General features: G+C 43.3%; 1 non-coding gene across 1 annotated transcript; it reads right to left on the bottom strand.

The window, feature by feature from the left end:
* Nucleotides 1–4,893: 4,893 nt before the first annotated feature.
* On the bottom strand, nucleotides 4,894–5,000 carry LOC141644841 (small nucleolar RNA R71). The gene has a single exon (XR_012544445.1). It is a non-coding gene; the product is annotated as a small nucleolar RNA R71 (small nucleolar RNA).
* Between the last annotated feature and the right edge of the window lie 12,758 nt (nucleotides 5,001–17,758).

Here is a 17,758-nt window from a genome sequence, read left to right on the forward strand (position 1 = left end):
GCAAGGTCGTACCGGACCACTTTCTTTTTCTCCCCGTTTTTCAATCACGCGTCCGAGCTCATTTCAAGAATTAACCCGTTCGATTTCAGCCTCAAATAACGAGCTTTAACACATTTTCACGATAATCCGAGTTTCGAGAATGCTTTGGTTTGTGGCACACCAAAGACCCCCAAATGTCTTCCGTTGGAGCTCAAATTTTGCGTGGCCGCTTTATCGACTTGAGAAACTTTTTATGTGATTTCCTGAGAATTTTGTTCCGGGACCCGGAATCCCGAAAAACCGTGTATTATACACTTCAAGTTCACCCGTTCGAAGGTCGTCTCGGACCACTGTTTCTTTTTCTCCTGTTTTTCAATCAAGCGTCCGAGCTCATTTCAGAATTAACTTTGTTTGATTTCAAATAACGAGCTTTAACATATTTTCACTATAATCCGAGTTTCGAGAATGCTTTGTTTGTGGCACACCGACACCCCAAATGTCTTCCGTTGGTGCTCAAATTTTGCGTGGCCGCTTTATCTGACCCGAGTAACTTTCTATGTGATTTCCTGAGAATTTTATTCCGGGACCCGGAATCCCGAAAAACCGTGTATTATACACTTCAATTTCACCGTTCGGAAGGTCGATCGGATCCTATTTCTTTTTCTCCCTGTTTTTCAATCACGCGTCCGAGCTCATTTTAGGAATTAACCTGTTCGATTTCAACCTCAAATAACAAGCTTTAACACATTTTTCACGATAATCCGAGTTTCGGCGAATCTTTGGTTTCGCACACCGACACCCCCAAATGTCTTCCGTTGGGGCTCAAATTTTGCGTGGCCGCTTTATCCGACCCGAGGAACTTTCTATGTGATTTCCGGAGAATTTTGTTCCGGGACCCCGAATCCCGAAAAACCGTGTATTATACACTTCAATTTCAGCCGTTCGGAAGGTAGTACCGGACTCCGTTTCTTTTTCTCCCTATTTTTCATTCACGCGTCCGAGCTCATTTTAGGAATTAACTGATTCGATTTCACCTCAAATAACGAGCTTCAACACATTTTTTACGATAATCCGAGTTTCGGCGAATCTTTGGTTTCTCGCACACCAGCACCCCCAAATGTCTTCCGTTGGTGCTCAAACTTTGCGTGGCCGCTTATCTGACCCGAGGAACTTTCTATGTGATTTCCGGAGAATTTTGTTTCGGGACCCCTAATCCCGAAAACCGTGTATTTATACACTTCAATTTTATCCGTTCGGAAGGTCGTGCGGACCCTGTTCCTTTTTCTCCCCGTTTTTCAATCACGCGTCCGAGCTCATTTCAGGAATTAACCTGTTCGATTTCACCTCAAATAACGAGCTTTAACACATTTTTCACGATAATCCGAGTTTCGGCGAATGCTTGTTTGTGGCACACCGCGCCCCAAATATCTTCCGTTGGTGCTCAAATTTTGCGTGGCCGCTTTATCCGACCCGATGAACTTTCTATGTGATTTCCGGAGAATTTTGTTCCGAGACCCCTAATCTGAATAACCGTGTATTATACACTTCAATTTCAAATGTTCGGAAGATCGTACACGGACCCCCGTTTTTCAATCACGCGTCCGAGCTCATTTCAGGAATTAACCTGTTCGATTTCACCTCAAATAACGAGCTTTAACACATTTTTCACGATAATCCTAGTTTCGGCGAATCTTTGGTTTTCGCACACCAAGACTCCCCCAAATGTCTTCCGTTGGTGCTCAAATTTTGCGTGGCCGCTTTATCTGACCCGAGAAACTTTCTATGTTATTTCCGGAGAATTTTGTTCCGAACTCCGAATCCAAAACCCGTGTATTACACACTTCAATTTCAAATGTTCGGAAGGTCGTGCGACCACTGTTTCTTTTTCTCCCTGTTTTTCAATCACGCGTCGAGCTCATTTCAGAATTAACTGTTCGATTTCGACTCAAATATTGAGCTTTAACACATTTTTCACGATAATCCGAGTTTCGCGAACGCCGGTTTGTGGCACACCGTTCCCAAATATCGCGGTGAATATTGGTTTGTGGCACACCGCACCCCCAAATGTCTTCCGTTGGTGCTCAAATTTTGCGTGGCCGCTTTATCGACCCGAGGAACTTTCTATGTAATTTCCGAGAATTTTGTTCCGGACCCCTAATCCCGAAAAACCGTGTATTATACACCGAAATTTCAAATTGTTCGGAAGGTCGTGCGGACCCCTGTTTTTTTTCTCCCCGTGTTTTCAATCACGCGTACGAGCTCATTTCAGGAATTAACTTGTTCGATTTCAACCTCAAATAACGAGCTTTAACACATTTTTCACGATAATTCGAGTTTCGGCGAATCTTTGGTTTGTGGCACACCTGCACTCCCAAATGTCTTCCGTTGGTGCTCAAATTTTGCATGACCGCTTTATCTCGACCCAAGAAACTTTCTATGTGATTTCCGGAGAATTTTGTTCCGGGACCCCGAGTCCCGAAAAACAATGTATTATTGATATGCGATTAATTTACTTCTAATTCCCTCTTTCTTTTATGCATACCGACTCATATCGAGTCGGTTTCGGGTGTTTTTCCTTGCATTTTGTGCCCAATGCCCGTACTTGTTACCTTGTGCATCCTTTTGTAGGAAACGACCCAAGTATGGAGAATTCGGGGCAAGAAAGGCACCCCATTGCCTTTACATGAAGAGGAGGTGAAGAAATCTTTGAAGAGTGTGTTTTGCCTTGGCAGGCGGCAATGGTCTAGCCACCGGCAAAACACACCCCAGAGAATGACTTAAGACTTTGAAGAAAAGTTGAGGAATGTGCTTTGCTTGGCAGCGACAAGAACCGCCCACCGTAAAGCACAAAGGGTGGAATTTATTTGAAGAATTTGGTGAAAAACAAGCTTGGCCTCGCCGCCGGTAGAGCACCGGCAGCCGGTCAACCGGCATTTCACACATCCAAAGTCCTGAAGAAGGTGTTTTGCCGGCAGGCCGGCAACCGGCCCACCGGCAAAACACAGATGCCAGCTCTTTTAATTCTTTGCACGGTTTTGCCGGTAGGAGCACCCGGCTGCGCGGGCACCGCAAAAAACGCAAAGACGAGAGATTTTGGGCTTTTCTTCCTAATCTTGTACAAGCCTATAAATACCCCCTCTTAAACCCTTTTGTACACATAACCCTAGATCTGAAAAACATTCCATTTTTATTGTAATACCTCCTTAATCAAGCACTAATCTTTCAATAATTATTATTAATATTTAGCAAGAATTAGTTAGTTCTAGTAATAGTCAATTGTTTACACTTGTTTGTTGAAGTTTGTATTGGGGATTTTGAAGGGTTTTCCTTCTTATTAATCAATCAAGCCTTCATCTTTCCTTTTGTTGGTATAATTTCTTTCCTTTCTTTTACTTGTTTATCATTTGTTTACATTTTCCTTATCCTTTGATATTGCTATAACATTCATCATGTCTCCTCCTTGTGTTGTTTGCTTTTCTTCTCTATTTAGCATAATTTCCCTTAACATGAGTGAGTAGATTCCCTCTAGGGTTTAGGGTGATTCTTTATGGAATTTAGGGGCTTGATTCTTTGAATATTTTGGTCCTTGGTGAAATTGTTTAACTTTCCTATTCATTGCACTCAAGGTGTTTGTTGATTTGCTCAAGTGAAAGCTTTTGCCTTTCTTCCATTATTGCTTAATTCTCCTTTGAAATGAAAGTTTTTGGGAGTCTTGATGTATGTTAGGAGAGGAGGGATACTTAATGAAAATTAGTAGCCACCCTTAAGATAGCCAAGACATTGGTTCTTCATCTTAGGTTAATCCTTCACCATTGACCCTTTTTGATCTTCATGTTTGCCCCTAGACCATATTGATGACCCCGAAAGCCCTAGCTTTTAATTAACCGTATTCATTATCATCATCTTGTTTGTCTTTTGCTCTAGTGATTATAACCAAAACCTTTTCTTTTAATTTTGATTAAACTTGACTCCTAATTGAACTTCGTAGCAACCCCCACCATCCTTGAGTTCGACCCCGACTAAATACTACGCTTTTTCGGGTTTTATAAATAGTTTTGGTATAGGAAGTAGACGACAAATTTCCTATTATCAAATGGCGCCGTTGCCGGGGATGGCGTTAGGTTATGCTTAGTTTTATTTAGAGTCTTTGCTTTAATCTTGTCTCAATTGTCATTTTTGCTTTAGTAGTTGATTGTTGTTTGTAGAGTGTGTGTGATTTTTGCCTTTCCCTAGTGTGTAAAAACACTAGGAGACTTACGATTTGTCAAGTGTATGCCTAGAAGGAATCACCAAGCTCTCCTATTCAACTCCGACCCCGAAAGGCTTTTTAGAACCTTGAGGACTAGGACTCTTGAAAGAGTGAGGAACAATTCCACCCAAGCAAACATTGATCAACCAAACTCACACATCCCACAAAATTTTGATACAACAACTACGATTCAACCAAATACCACAATTGAGACCTTAGTAGAGAACCCATTTCATAACTTCCTTAATTACAATAGTCCACCTCAAACACCACCACATCAAGAACCGAACCACCCACCACAAATGGCTCTTAGAGATCACAACCGGCCTAACCATAATGATTCATGTAATCCCATCAACTTTGGCACTTTGGCCCCAAACAATTTTGAAATGCACCCCGCCCAAGTCGGGTTAGTTGAGAAGGACTTGTTTGGAGGTCATCTTGAGGAGGATGCCCATGCTCATCTCCGGAAGTTTAAGAGGAAAGTATCGATGATGAAGAAGAATGGGGTGTCCGAAGACACCTTGAGAATGATGTTGTTTCCGTTTTCGTTGACGGGCAAAGCGGACCGGTGGTTGAACATTCACCCACCGGATACTTTCACTACTTGGGATGAATTAGCCCAAGCATTTATGGCCAAGTACTACCCTTCCTCAAAGACCGCGATGCTCCGCAACGAGATCCATACGTTCCAACAAGAGGATGGGGAGTCCTTAGGTGAGGCTTGGGACCGTTATCAAGATTTGATAGCAAGTTGCCCCCACCATGGAATACCGGAATGGTACATTACTCAAACATTTTTCCAAACTCTACTACCAAGAACTAAGGAGATGGTAAATGCCTCCGCGGGGGGAGGCTTTGACCACTTGAATGATGAAGAGGGCACGACATTGATCAAAAAAATGGTAGACTCGGAGGCAAACTATGGTTCTAGAGGGAACATGCTACGAAGGAACGGGAAATATCCTAAGGAAAATGCCTCCAACTCCGAGACAAATGCCAAGCTCGACTTGCTCACAAAGCAATTTGAGAAGTTTTCAAAGAATCAAGTGAACCAAGCCGCGACCTCATATGGGCCGCCCATGGAAGAAGTTGCTCAAGTCGCGAGTTGTGAACTTTGTGGAGGAAGTGGTCATACATATGACTTGTGTGGCAACAATTACAATGGTGCCTATGAAGAGAATACCCAAGAGGTGAACGCTTTTCAAAGTTACAACAACAATCCTAGGCCACCAAGGCCTCCTTACAACAACCCAAACACCTACAATCCAAATACCAATTTCTACCACCCCGGGTTAAGAAACCACCCCAACTTTAGTTACAAAAGCACCAATGTTCAAAACCCCCAACATCTCCAACCACAAACCCAAACCAATCCACCCGGTTTTGCTCAACCAAGGGGAATTCTCCCAAACCCAAGAAATAATTTTGGAAATCAAAACCAATGGTCAAGCAACAATCCACCCCAAAACTATGGCAACCAACAACAAGGGCACCAAGAGTTTGGAGGAAACCAAGGCAACCAAGGGTTTTACCAAGGGAATCAAGTAAATCAAGCAAATCAAGGATTTGGGCAAGGGTATGTTCAAGGGTCTCAAGAACAAGGTCAAGGATCAAATTTCAACAACTATGGTCCGAGAGGTAACCTACAAGTGGGGCAAAACAACAACCAAGGTTCAAATGCTAGATATGACTATGGGTTCCCTTTACCCATAGCCAACCAACCTCATCAAGAACCCCAAGGTGAGCTCTCTCAAGTGGAGCTTTTGAAGATGATTAAGAACATGCAACTTCAACATAGCCAAGAGATAGCTAACTTTGCAAAAGCTACTCAACAAGAACAAGCAAACTTGAGAGCTACATTTCTTAAGGACATGAGGGAAATGGAATCTAGGATGGCTTCTCATGCTATGGCTAACCCTCAAAGGCCACCCGGTGGTTTGTTGGCTCAAGGACAAAGCTCCAAAGATGCCTCAAATAGCCACCATGCTCATGCGGTAGTGCTAAGGAGTGGTTTAGAGCTTGAGGACCCTTACAAAGATCTTGAGTTGGAAGTTGATGAAGATCCCAAGGGGAATGAGGTAGAAATGGATGATGAAGAAGAAAGCTCACCCATTGAGGCTTCGGGTAAAGCTAATGAAGACACCAAAGGAAAGAAAGCTTGTGAAGATTTGACTAGAAAAGGAATTCAAGTGGACAAGGATGTTGATGGATATGTGGAAGACCTCCCTTATGAGGAGGAAGCTATTGAAGAAATACCTTTGCAACATTCTAAAAAGGTAACAAAAAGTTCGGCTCCTCCAAAGGTATCTTCCAATTCCCAACTTGTTTCTAAAATTCCTTACCCTTCAAGAGCCATAAAGAGTAGGGAAAACCTCAAGTATGCCAAATTTTGTGATATGCTTGAGAAACTTGAGGTTACCCTACCCTTTACGGAGGTGATAATGAACATGCCAACCTACTCAAAATTTTTAAAAGACATTTTGACAAAGAAAAGAGTCTTGGGTGACCAAGAAATAGTGGCTATGGAAGAAGCATGTAGTGCTCATATCCTTAACAAATTGCCCACTAAACTTGGTGACCCCGGAAGCTTCTCCATTCCTTGTGTAGTTGGCGGTGTTCCTATCTCTAGAGCTCTTTGTGACTTGGGAGCAAGTGTTAGTGTTATTCCTTTGAAAGTTGCAAAAAGGATTGGCATTCAAAACTTGGCTCCCACTACCATGACTCTCCAATTGGCGGATAGGTCCGTCAAGCGCCCTATGGGGGTACTTGAGGACGTGCCCGTCAAGGTTGGAAAGTTTTTGATTCCCACCGATTTTGTTGTCCTTGATATTCCGGAGGATAGCCACACTCCCATCATCCTAGGTAGGCCATTTTTGGCTACCGGAGGAGTACTCATTGATGTGAAGAATGGGCGGCTAACCTTCCAAATTGAGGGCAACAAAACCGAATTTAACTTGCCAAATTTGATGAAAGGTCCAAGTATAGAAAGGTTGAGCACAATCGAGGTAATTGATGAGGTAGTGCACGAAGTAGCCCGTGAAGAGGCGGAGATGGAAGAGGTTTTTCAAATCTCTTTGCATGATGAGGCAATGAAAGAGGATCACGAAGTCGATGAGGAACTATTAAAGAAAGTGGAGGGCTTTCTCCCTCCAAAGGTACAACTCAAACCCTTGCCTCCCTCACTCAAATATGCTTTTCTTGATGAGGGAGAGACCTATCCGGTGATCGTTAATGCTAACTTAAGTGAGTCCCAAGAAAAGAAGCTTTTGGAAATCTTGAAAACTCATAGAGGAGCACTTGGGTATAGCATTGATGACATCAAAGGTTTAAGTCCGAGTTTGTGCATGCATAGAATAGTTTTGGAAGAGGGGAGTCAACCCAAAGTTGATGGTCTTAGGAGGATTAACCCAAAGATGGCCGAGGTGGTGAAAAATGAAGTGTTGAAACTCCTAGAGGCCGGTATCATATACCAAATTACCGATAGCAAATGGGTTAGTCCGGTCCACGTGGTACCCAAAAAGGGGGGATACAAATGGTTGAACAAGAGGATGGCACCACCCTACCCACTAGACCCGTGACCGGGTGGCGTATGTGTATTGACTACCGCAAGCTCAATGCCGCCACCCTAAAAGACCACTTCCCAATTCCCTTCATTGACCAAATGCTAGAGAGACTCGCGGGCCATGCTTACTATTGCTTCTTAGACGGTTATTCCGGGTTTTTCCAAATTCCCATCCACCCGGATGACCAAGAGAAGACGACCTTCACTTGTCCAATAGGAGTTTATGCCTACCGTAGGATGCCATTCGGGCTTTGTAATGCGCCCGGTACCTTTCAAAGGTGCATGATGGCAATCTTTTCGGACTTTCTAGAGAAAAGCATGGAAGTCTTCATGGACGACTTTAGTGTCCATGGAGACTCATTTGATCATGGTCTAGAGAACTTGACTAGTGTGTTGAAGAGATGTGAGGAGCACAACCTCGTCCTCAATTGGGAAAAATGCCATTTTATGGTAGAGGAAGGGGTTGTACTCGGTCACATTGTCTCTAGTAGGGGTATTGAGGTTGATGGTGCCAAAGTTGCGGTCATAGAGAACTTGTCACCCCCTTCCAACGTCAAGGGAGTGAGAAGTTTTCTAGGCCATGCCGGGTTTTATCGGCGTTTCATTAAGGATTTTTCAAAAATAGCAAAGCCCCTAACCTCATTACTCCTCAAGGATTCCCCCTTTGTGTTTGATGATTCTTGTCTTGAAGCTTTCAATAGGTTGAAGAGAGCATTGGTCACGGCACCGATAATCCGGTCTCTGGATTGGAATCTTCCCTTTGAGATAATGTGTGATGCTTCGGACTTCGCGGTTGGTGCGGTGCTTGGGCAAGTTGTGGATAAGAAGCATCATGTGATATATTACACAAGCAAGACTCTTGATCAAACTCAATGTGGATATGCTACTACCGAAAAGGAAATGTTGGCGATTGTTCATGCCGTGGAGAAATTTCGGCAATACCTTGTTGGGTCTAAGGTGGTGGTTTACTCCGATCACACCGCCTTGAGACAATTGATGGTGAAGAAAGATGCGAAGCCCCGGCTCTTGAGATGGGTCCTTCTTCTTCAAGAATTTGATTTAGAGATTAAGGATAAGGCCGGTTCGGAAAATGTTGTTGCCGACCACTTATCTAGATTGACCGTTGAAGACCATGGGATACAAGACAAGAGTGGACCCATAAATGAGTGGTTGCGGGATGATGGACTCATGGAAGTTACCGCCAAGACCCCTTGGTTTGCGGATCTTGCAAACTACATTGTGAGTGGTTTCTTGCCGGATGAAATGGAACCAAGGGAGAGGCGGAAGTTGAGAAATGATGCTAGGAGATACTTTTGGAATGACCCACATTTGTTTCGCAAGTGTGGGGATGGAATGTTCCGGAGATGTGTTTCGAGAGAGGAGGGCTTAGAGATTGTGGACCGGGTTCACAATTCCGCCTATGGGGGACACTTGGCCACCTCTAGAACTATTGCCAAGATCCTCCAAGGTGGGTTTTATTGGCCCTCTATGTTCAAAGACATTCACTACTTGGTTAAATCTTGTGATGCTTGTCAAAGAGTTGGGAACATTGGGAAGAGAAGTGAGATGCCCTTGACTAACATATTGGAGATTGAGCTTTTTGATTGTTGGGGCATAGACTTCATGGGACCCTTTCCCAACTCTTGTGGAAATGAATACATCTTGGTTGCGGTGGACTATGTATCCAAATGGATTGAAGCGGTTGCCTCCCCCACCAATGATAGCAAGGTTGTAATGAAGCTTTTTAAAGGCACGATTTTTCCAAGGTTCGGAACACCAAGAGTAGTCATAAGTGATGGCGGATCTCATTTCCGCAAAAGTACCTTCAAAGCTCTACTTGAATCACATGGAGTGCGGCACAAAACCGCACTTGCCTACCACCCTCAAACTAGTGGGCAAGTGGAGGTTTCTAACCGCCAAATTAAAGCCATTTTGGAGAAAGTCACCAACAAGAGCCGGAAAGATTGGTCCCAAAAGCTCCCGGATGTCTTATGGGCATTGAGAACCGCCTTCAAGACACCACTTGGCACCACCCCGTATAAACTTGTGTACGGAAAAGCTTGCCATTTGCCGGTGGAGTTGGAGCATAAGGCTTGGTGGGCTCTTAAAGAAATGAATTTTGACTTTGATGCCGCCGGAGAAGTGCGCTTTCTCCAAATGAATGAGCTTGAGGAGTTGAGATTGGAGGCTTATGAGAGCTCCAAAATCTACAAAGACCAAACGAAGAAATGGCATGATGCCAAGATCATGAAGAAAGAGGTAAGTGTTGGAGACCTTGTTCTCCTTTTTAACTCCAAAATCAAGGTGTTTCCGGGCAAGCTCAAATCACGATGGTCCGGACCCTTTAAAGTGATGAAAGTATTTCCTTATGGTGCTTTCGAGCTATGGAGTGAAGAAGGGGGAACTTTTAGGGTCAATGGGCAAAGAATCAAGCGATACTATGACGGTGATAGCAAAGGTCCTATTGAAGTGCTCTATCTCGGGGAACCCCTCCCCGAGGAGAAGGAAAGTTGAAAATCTCAAGAGTGATTTGGTTTGGTGGTGTTCCACAAGAACCACCATTTGTAAATAGCATGCATGTAGATAGAGTGTGAGATAGTTTGGATTGGACATTCTTGACAAAGTTGAATTTGGAGTCGTATTTTGTCAATTTGGATTGGTGACGGAGGTCACTTTTGAAGAACACAAGTTTTATTTTCGTTGACCCGAAATCCCGACATCATGCGTCGGAGTAATTGTGGAAAACATGAATCCCGGGGTCAATGAAAAAGCTCAAAGTTGAGTTGAAGAAAAATTGAGCAAATTGGAAAAACACAACAAGAAATAGTCATGTTGTGTTTTTAGGTGGGACCGGCAGCCGGTGGTCCACCGTAGCGAGGCCAAATAAAAATTTTGAAAAATTGAAGTGAGGGTGTGTTTTGCCGGTAGGCCGGCAGCCGGCTCACCGGCATAGCACACCTGGCAAGATGAAAAGTTGAAGAATTGGTGATTGGGAGTGTGTTTTGCCGGCAGGCCGGCAACCGGCCCACCGGCAGGACACACATGCTGACTTGGAAAATTTTGGAAATTGGTGAAGAGGAGTGTTTTGCCGGTAGGCCGGCAACCGGCTCACCGGTAGAACACTCATGTATTGAAGCTGGGAAGTCTAAATTTGAGTATGGAGTGTGTTTTGCCGGTAGGCCGGCATCCGGCTCACCGGCATAACACGCCTGGTATTTGGGAAAATAAGATGAGAGGAGTGTTTTGCCGGTGGACCGGCAACCGGTTGGTCCACCGGCAGCGAGGCCAATTTTCTGAAGGAGAAATTCGAAGAATTGAAAAAAGGGGAGTGCGTTTTACCGGCAGACCGGTTGCCGGTTCACCAACCGGCAAAACGCACCCGCAGAACACAAAATATGTCCCGTGAATCCCCTTTCCCCAAATCATTTCTTCTTTCTTCCTTCTTCAAACCTCCATTATTTTTCCCCCTTTCTAACCCTAACTCCACTAAAACTCAATCAAACTCCCTCCAACCTTCACCAATCTCCTCCAATCATCAAGATGGCCGGAAGAAGAACAAGGGCCGACATAGCAAGGGACCAAGCGGCATTGATTGCTCAAGCGGTGACCGATACTTACCCCGATCCGGACTTTCCCACTGTCGAGTTCACCACACCTATGCAAAAGGGTAAGTTTATTCTCTTTAAAAATCGCCCCCTCACCCCTACTAAGTTTCTTCATCATCCGTCTTTGTGTGCCCTTGGGATTGCTAGGGAGACGGAAACTTTGTTTGAGGGGTGTGGTATGAGGGGGATATTTAACATGCATGAGTATACTTACCCCCGGATCACATGGGAATTTTTGAGTAGTCTTAAGATTACCAAGAGCCGGCAAACGGGGATGGTGGCCACTCTTAGTTTTAGACTAATGAACCGGGAACACAACATCACTTTGGGTCGGTTGGCTCAAATTTTTGGGCTGGAAAATGCGACATCGCACACCCCGCCCGCTGATTTTCACTATTCCCGTGTATGGAAGGCGATTTCGGGCCTTGATGATCAACCGGGGTTGAAAAGGCCCGCGTCAAGTTGCCACAATCCCGTCATTCGGGTGTGGCATAGATGTATGGGGTGCACCGTTCTTGCGGTAGATGAGCCATGGGTGTTTAGGACCCACGAGCTTGAAATTTTGGGGTCCTACTTGTTCACTAAACCCACCCCCTTCCGAATTAATGTGGCTCACTACCTAGCCCTTAATCTATCCAAGATTGCTAGTTCTCCGGGGCATAGAACCCCGATACATGTGGGTGGCATGATCACCCGAATTGCCCGCAACATGGACCGTCCGGTTGACCTTTCCACGATGAATTGGATAGCCGGGGACACCTACTTGACAAAGCACTACATGACCACCAAGCTTGAGTGGTTAAAGGTGAACCCCTTTGACGACCTTGAATATTGGCAAATCAATCATAAGAATTCAATCCGGCTTCCAAATACTACCGCGGTAAAAATTGAAAAGGACAAGGAGTCCTATCTCCTTGACATTGAAGAAGACCCTCCCACCGACCAACCTCCTCCCAATATTTCTCGGGTTTATTCTAGGGACCGTAGACGCGACACTCCCTCCTCCCTACGATATGCCGCACCTCAAACTCACCAACCACCACCATGGCAGTTTCAACAAGGGGAGACCTCCTCCTCGGGTCAACCTACTTATCCACCCTTGCCTCCATCTCTCACCGAATGGATGGAAAGGATGGACATTGCCACGGCGAAGGCCGCTAGTGAGAGGGACGTTTTGGGAAGAAAGTTGGACCGGATATACTATGACCAAGCTACCGGTACGTATCCCATCTACGATGATTTTTGTCGGCGGGATTACGTGGGCTATGAGGACCCTCACCCCTCTTATTTCACTTGGCCCGATGGCAACTACCCTAAGGATGGGAGTATGGTCCGCGGAGGTTTTAACCTCCAACCGGACTACTTTGCGCGCCCCGTTTTCCCGCCTATGCCCGAGTCTAGACCGGAGGGGCATGATGCCCATTGGTTAGGGGGAGTTCGGCCCTATTTTGCTAGTGATGCGGGTGCATCGGGGTCCGGTGGTGGTTTCACGGGAGGAGATAGCGGCGTGATGAATATGAGCGGTGATTTCCCGGGAGGTCTTATGGGTGACGGCGGTAGTGGAGGTAACTTCACCTTCAACCCCGAGGATTTAGTCCAAGGCTCCGACTTGAATACCGGAGATGATTTCAATGATGATGATTTAGATGATGTGATGGGATCTTAGTCCCAAGAGGCCGCGTTGATGGCCTATTATTGCTCCCTTTTCAATCCAAAGCCTTTGGTATGCTCCTCACAATCAATCCAAATGTCAAGTATGTACCCAACAATCCAAACTTCTCATTCATATTTAAATTTTGTATGCATTTAGTTAGAAATTCATATAATTGCATTCATGTAGAATTGCATTAGATTTCAATTTGTACTATATTGTCACATTTAGTAATTGCATTCACTTAGGATAACTTGCATTGTCATTTAAATTATGCATATAGAATAGAGCATGCATTGCATTGAAAAAAAAAAAAAAAAAAAAAAAAAAAAAAAAAAAAGTCGAAAAATGACTAAAAACACCAAAAACATGTATTTCATTTCCGAATTTCCTCCACACATTTATTTCCATTGGAAATACGTAAATAAATAAGTGTGGGGAGGAAATTCCATCATTTTAAAAATACAAAAACATGTTATTTATTTTCAAATATTCAAAAAAAAAAAAAAAAAAAAAAAATCCAAAAATATGTTATTTAATTTCGAAAAATTCAAAAACCACCAAAAATATGTTGTTTATTTTTCCTATTTTCTCCCTATACTTTGTTCCATTGAGGACAATGTAAATTTCAAGTGTGGGGAGGGAAATATCCACTTTGTGCATATTGTTTATATTTGTATATATAGTTGTTAATTTGAGAAAATTCAAAAAATGCCTAAAAATTGAAAAATTTCAAAAAAAAATTCCAAAAATATTGCATTGTATATACATGTTTGTCTAACAAGTGGTGCAGGCACACACGGGACATTTGAGGCATTAGGAGACTAGAAGACCGCTCGGTTCAATCTTTCTTATCTCTTTCTCCTTTTCCATTCCTTTTCTTTTACAATTGTTGCATGTATGGAGGAGGATGGGCTATGTTGATGAGGATGTTCCATTTTGGAACTTGGTGTGTGTTGCTTACGTGCTGCTAGGGTTAGAAAATTGTTGCATGTTTATTTAGGTTGCTAGTACTTAGAAATGCATTTCGTACCTTGTGAATACGTGTTTGTTGCTTTATTTACATTTTGCATCGTGTTTGTATATAAATTTTTGAACAAATTTGGTCTAGGAAGGGAGCATGATACCCTCAATGATGATTTATGTCTTGACCGTGCCTTCCCCCTCCCCTTGGCTCGCACCCGTGTCACATGGTTAGCATATGGGAAAAAGGGCATGTCCACCAAGTTTTGGCCGCCTTGTGAGACCGAGAGGACCGTAGGCTAGACCTAGACCTCGACCTAACTACTCAAATGTGAGGATTAGAGCCTCCTAGGGTCGGTGCATTCATACCCGACCCCCACTTAGGATTGTGAGTAGGTCTCCTCGCGAGACGTGTTATGTCTAGACGCATAAGTGTGTCATTCCGTCCTTAGGCCTTGATTTGCATTTCATTTTTTTTGTGCACAAGTCATGAAATAAAATTTGTTTCCACTTGCATATGAACCTCACATAGCCAAATTGCCTTGTTTTGTCCCTTCCATTATCTCCCCTTTTGATTCACCCCCTTTGAGCCTCAACCTATTCATTTGGCAAACTCACTAAAATAGCTACATCCCATAACCACCCTTCCTTTATCAAGAATTGGTCGGTTTTGTAGTAGTGTTGTAGGAGGTGATTTGGGTCATAGTGGTGGATAGTATACATATCCACTTGGATCGGAACTTGGTATGCATTTGGCATTGTATATAATTAAGGGGTTTTGAAAAAAAAAAGAAATGAAAAACAAAATAGAAAAGTGAAAAAGTTGTGAAAAATTCAAAAAAAGATTTGGTTGTCTTGTATATATTTGTGTCAAAAGAAGAAAAGGCAAGCAACACCCCTCCTCATCATTAAACGGGGTAGAAAGAGCCGTTGCTAAATAAAGGGGCAAATTGATGTTTTTCCAAAATGAGTCGGGTTTACACAATTTTTGCATGACTTGGGAAACCGGGTTGTTGTTAGGGTGTAGACGTTACCATTTGTTGAAATAAGAGGAGTACTTTTAAATTTTTCCAATTTGAGTTGGGTTTATGCAATTTTTGCATAGTTTTGGTGATCCTTGCTATGTTAGGGCATAGACGTGTCTCATGTGTTGCAATAAGGAAATGGATGTGATGTGTCGACAATTCTTGATTTGAACTCCACATGTCCAAACGGTGCTTGCACCAATCCCGTTCCGTCCTACTCCTTAGCCCCATTACAACCCTTATTTCATGGCTTGCGCATTGTTACATTTTGCATCTCATTTGGACATAGGACTTTTTTACACATTAGATTGCGGACACGTTCTCACGAGTCGTAGTAGGAGAGTGTTTGGCTACTTTTTGTACAAAAACACCCGGTCTTTAAACGAGTGACGAGTGAAATCCGTGAGGTTGTCGATGGTCTAAGTCCCCTTAGCCATGGGTCTCTTTTGGTTGAATCTTGCGCGTGTCGTGTCATTCTTGGAGGACTAGCCTTGCTTCCCCTTTTCCCGCCTTAGAATGTGTTTCTTTGGCTTTTGTGAACATATTTGGGTTGCTTGTGCCACGTTTAGGGAGTCGGCACCTCGTTGAGACTATGAGACGGTATCTCCCGATCAAGACCTTTAATCGTTCAAAGTAAAACGACCGCTTAGATGAGGAAAGCGGTTTGATTTTTGTGATGCATCATATATGTTGACTTGAGCTTAATTAAATGTTTGCATCAAAAGTTTTGTAGCAAGACCCAACTTGCCTTGCAATAGGGCACTCTCCCCTCATGGGTGTCAAATTGTGAGTTGAAGGGGCGTTGAGTGCGCTAATACTCGATCGGCTTAAGTAGTAGTTTAGTTGAGTGATGCTTATATTGTGCATCCTCTCTCCATATCTATCATAATAATGCTTTGTACATTTGGTTTAAGGACTTACTCGGGGACGAGTAAGGATTAAGTGTGGGGAGGTTTGATATGCGATTAATTTACTTCTAATTCCCTCTTTCTTTTATGCATACCGACTCATATCGAGTCGGTTTCGGGTGTTTTTCCTTGCATTTTGTGCCCAATGCCCGTACTTGTTACCTTGTGCATCCTTTTGTAGGAAACGACCCAAGTATGGAGAATTCGGGGCAAGAAAGGCACCCCATTGCCTTTACATGAAGAGGAGGTGAAGAAATCTTTGAAGAGTGTGTTTTGCCTAGGCCGGAGCCGGTCTAGCCAGCCACCGCAAAACACACCCCAGAGAATGACTTAAGACTTTGAAGAAAAGTTGAGGAATGTGCTTTGCCGGCAGGCCGGCAAACGCCCACCGGTAAAGCACAAACGGTGGAATTTATTTGAAGAATTTGGTGAAAAACAAGCTTGGCCTCGCCGCCGGTAGGAGCACCGCGAGCCAACTCGTCAACCGGCATTTCACACATCCAAAGTCTCAAGAAGGTGTTTTGCCGGCAGGCCGGAACCGCCCACCGGCAAAACACAGATGCCAGCTCTTTTAATTCTTTGCACGGTTTTGCCGGTAGGAGCACCGGCTGCCGGGGCACCGGCAAAACGCAGCAGACGAGATTTTGGGCTTTTCTTCCTCTTTTCTTCCTAATCTTGTACAAGCCTATAAATACCCCCTCTTAAACCCTTTTGTACACATAACCCTAGATCTGAAAAACATTCCATTTTTATTGTAATACCTCCTTAATCAAGCACTAATCTTTCAATAATTATTATTAATATTTAGCAAGAATTAGTTAGTTCTAGTAATAGTCAATTGTTTACACTTGTTTGTTGAAGTTTGTATTGGGGATTTTGAAGGGTTTTCCTTCTTATTAATCAATCAAGCCTTCATCTTTCCTTTTGTTGGTATAATTTCTTTCCTTTCTTTTACTTGTTTATCATTTGTTTACATTTTCCTTATCCTTTGATATTGCTATAACATTCATCATGTCTCCTCCTTGTGTTGTTTGCTTTTCTTCTCTATTTAGCATAATTTCCCTTAACATGAGTGAGTAGATTCCCTCTAGGGTTTAGGGTGATTCTTTATGGAATTTAGGGGCTTGATTCTTTGAATATTTTGGTCCTTGGTGAAATTGTTTAACTTTCCTATTCATTGCACTCAAGGTGTTTGTTGATTTGCTCAAGTGAAAGCTTTTGCCTTTCTTCCATTATTGCTTAATTCTCCTTTGAAATGAAAGTTTTTGGGAGTCTTGATGTATGTTAGGAGAGGAGGGATACTTAATGAAAATTAGTAGCCACCCTTAAGATAGCCAAGACATTGGTTCTTCATCTTAGGTTAATCCTTCACCATTGACCCTTTTTGATCTTCATGTTTGCCCCTAGACCATATTGATGACCCCGAAAGCCCTAGCTTTTAATTAACCGTATTCATTATCATCATCTTGTTTGTCTTTTGCTCTAGTGATTATAACCAAAACCTTTTCTTTTAATTTTGATTAAACTTGACTCCTAATTGAACTTCGTAGCAACCCCCACCATCCTTGAGTTCGACCCCGACTAAATACTACGCTTTTTCGGGTTTTATAAATAGTTTTGGTATAGGAAGTAGACGATAAATTTCCTATTATCAATTATACACTTCAATTTCAGCCGTTCGGAAAGTCGTGCCGGACCCTGTTTCTTTTTCTCCCTATTTTCAATCACGCGTCCGAGCTCATTTCAGGAATTAACCTGTTCGATTTCAGCCTCAAATAACGAGCTTTAACACATTTTTCACGATAATGCGATA

The sequence above is a fragment of the Silene latifolia genome, chromosome 2 (assembly GCF_048544455.1).
Source record: "Silene latifolia isolate original U9 population chromosome 2, ASM4854445v1, whole genome shotgun sequence".
Taxonomy (NCBI): domain Eukaryota; kingdom Viridiplantae; phylum Streptophyta; class Magnoliopsida; order Caryophyllales; family Caryophyllaceae; genus Silene; species Silene latifolia.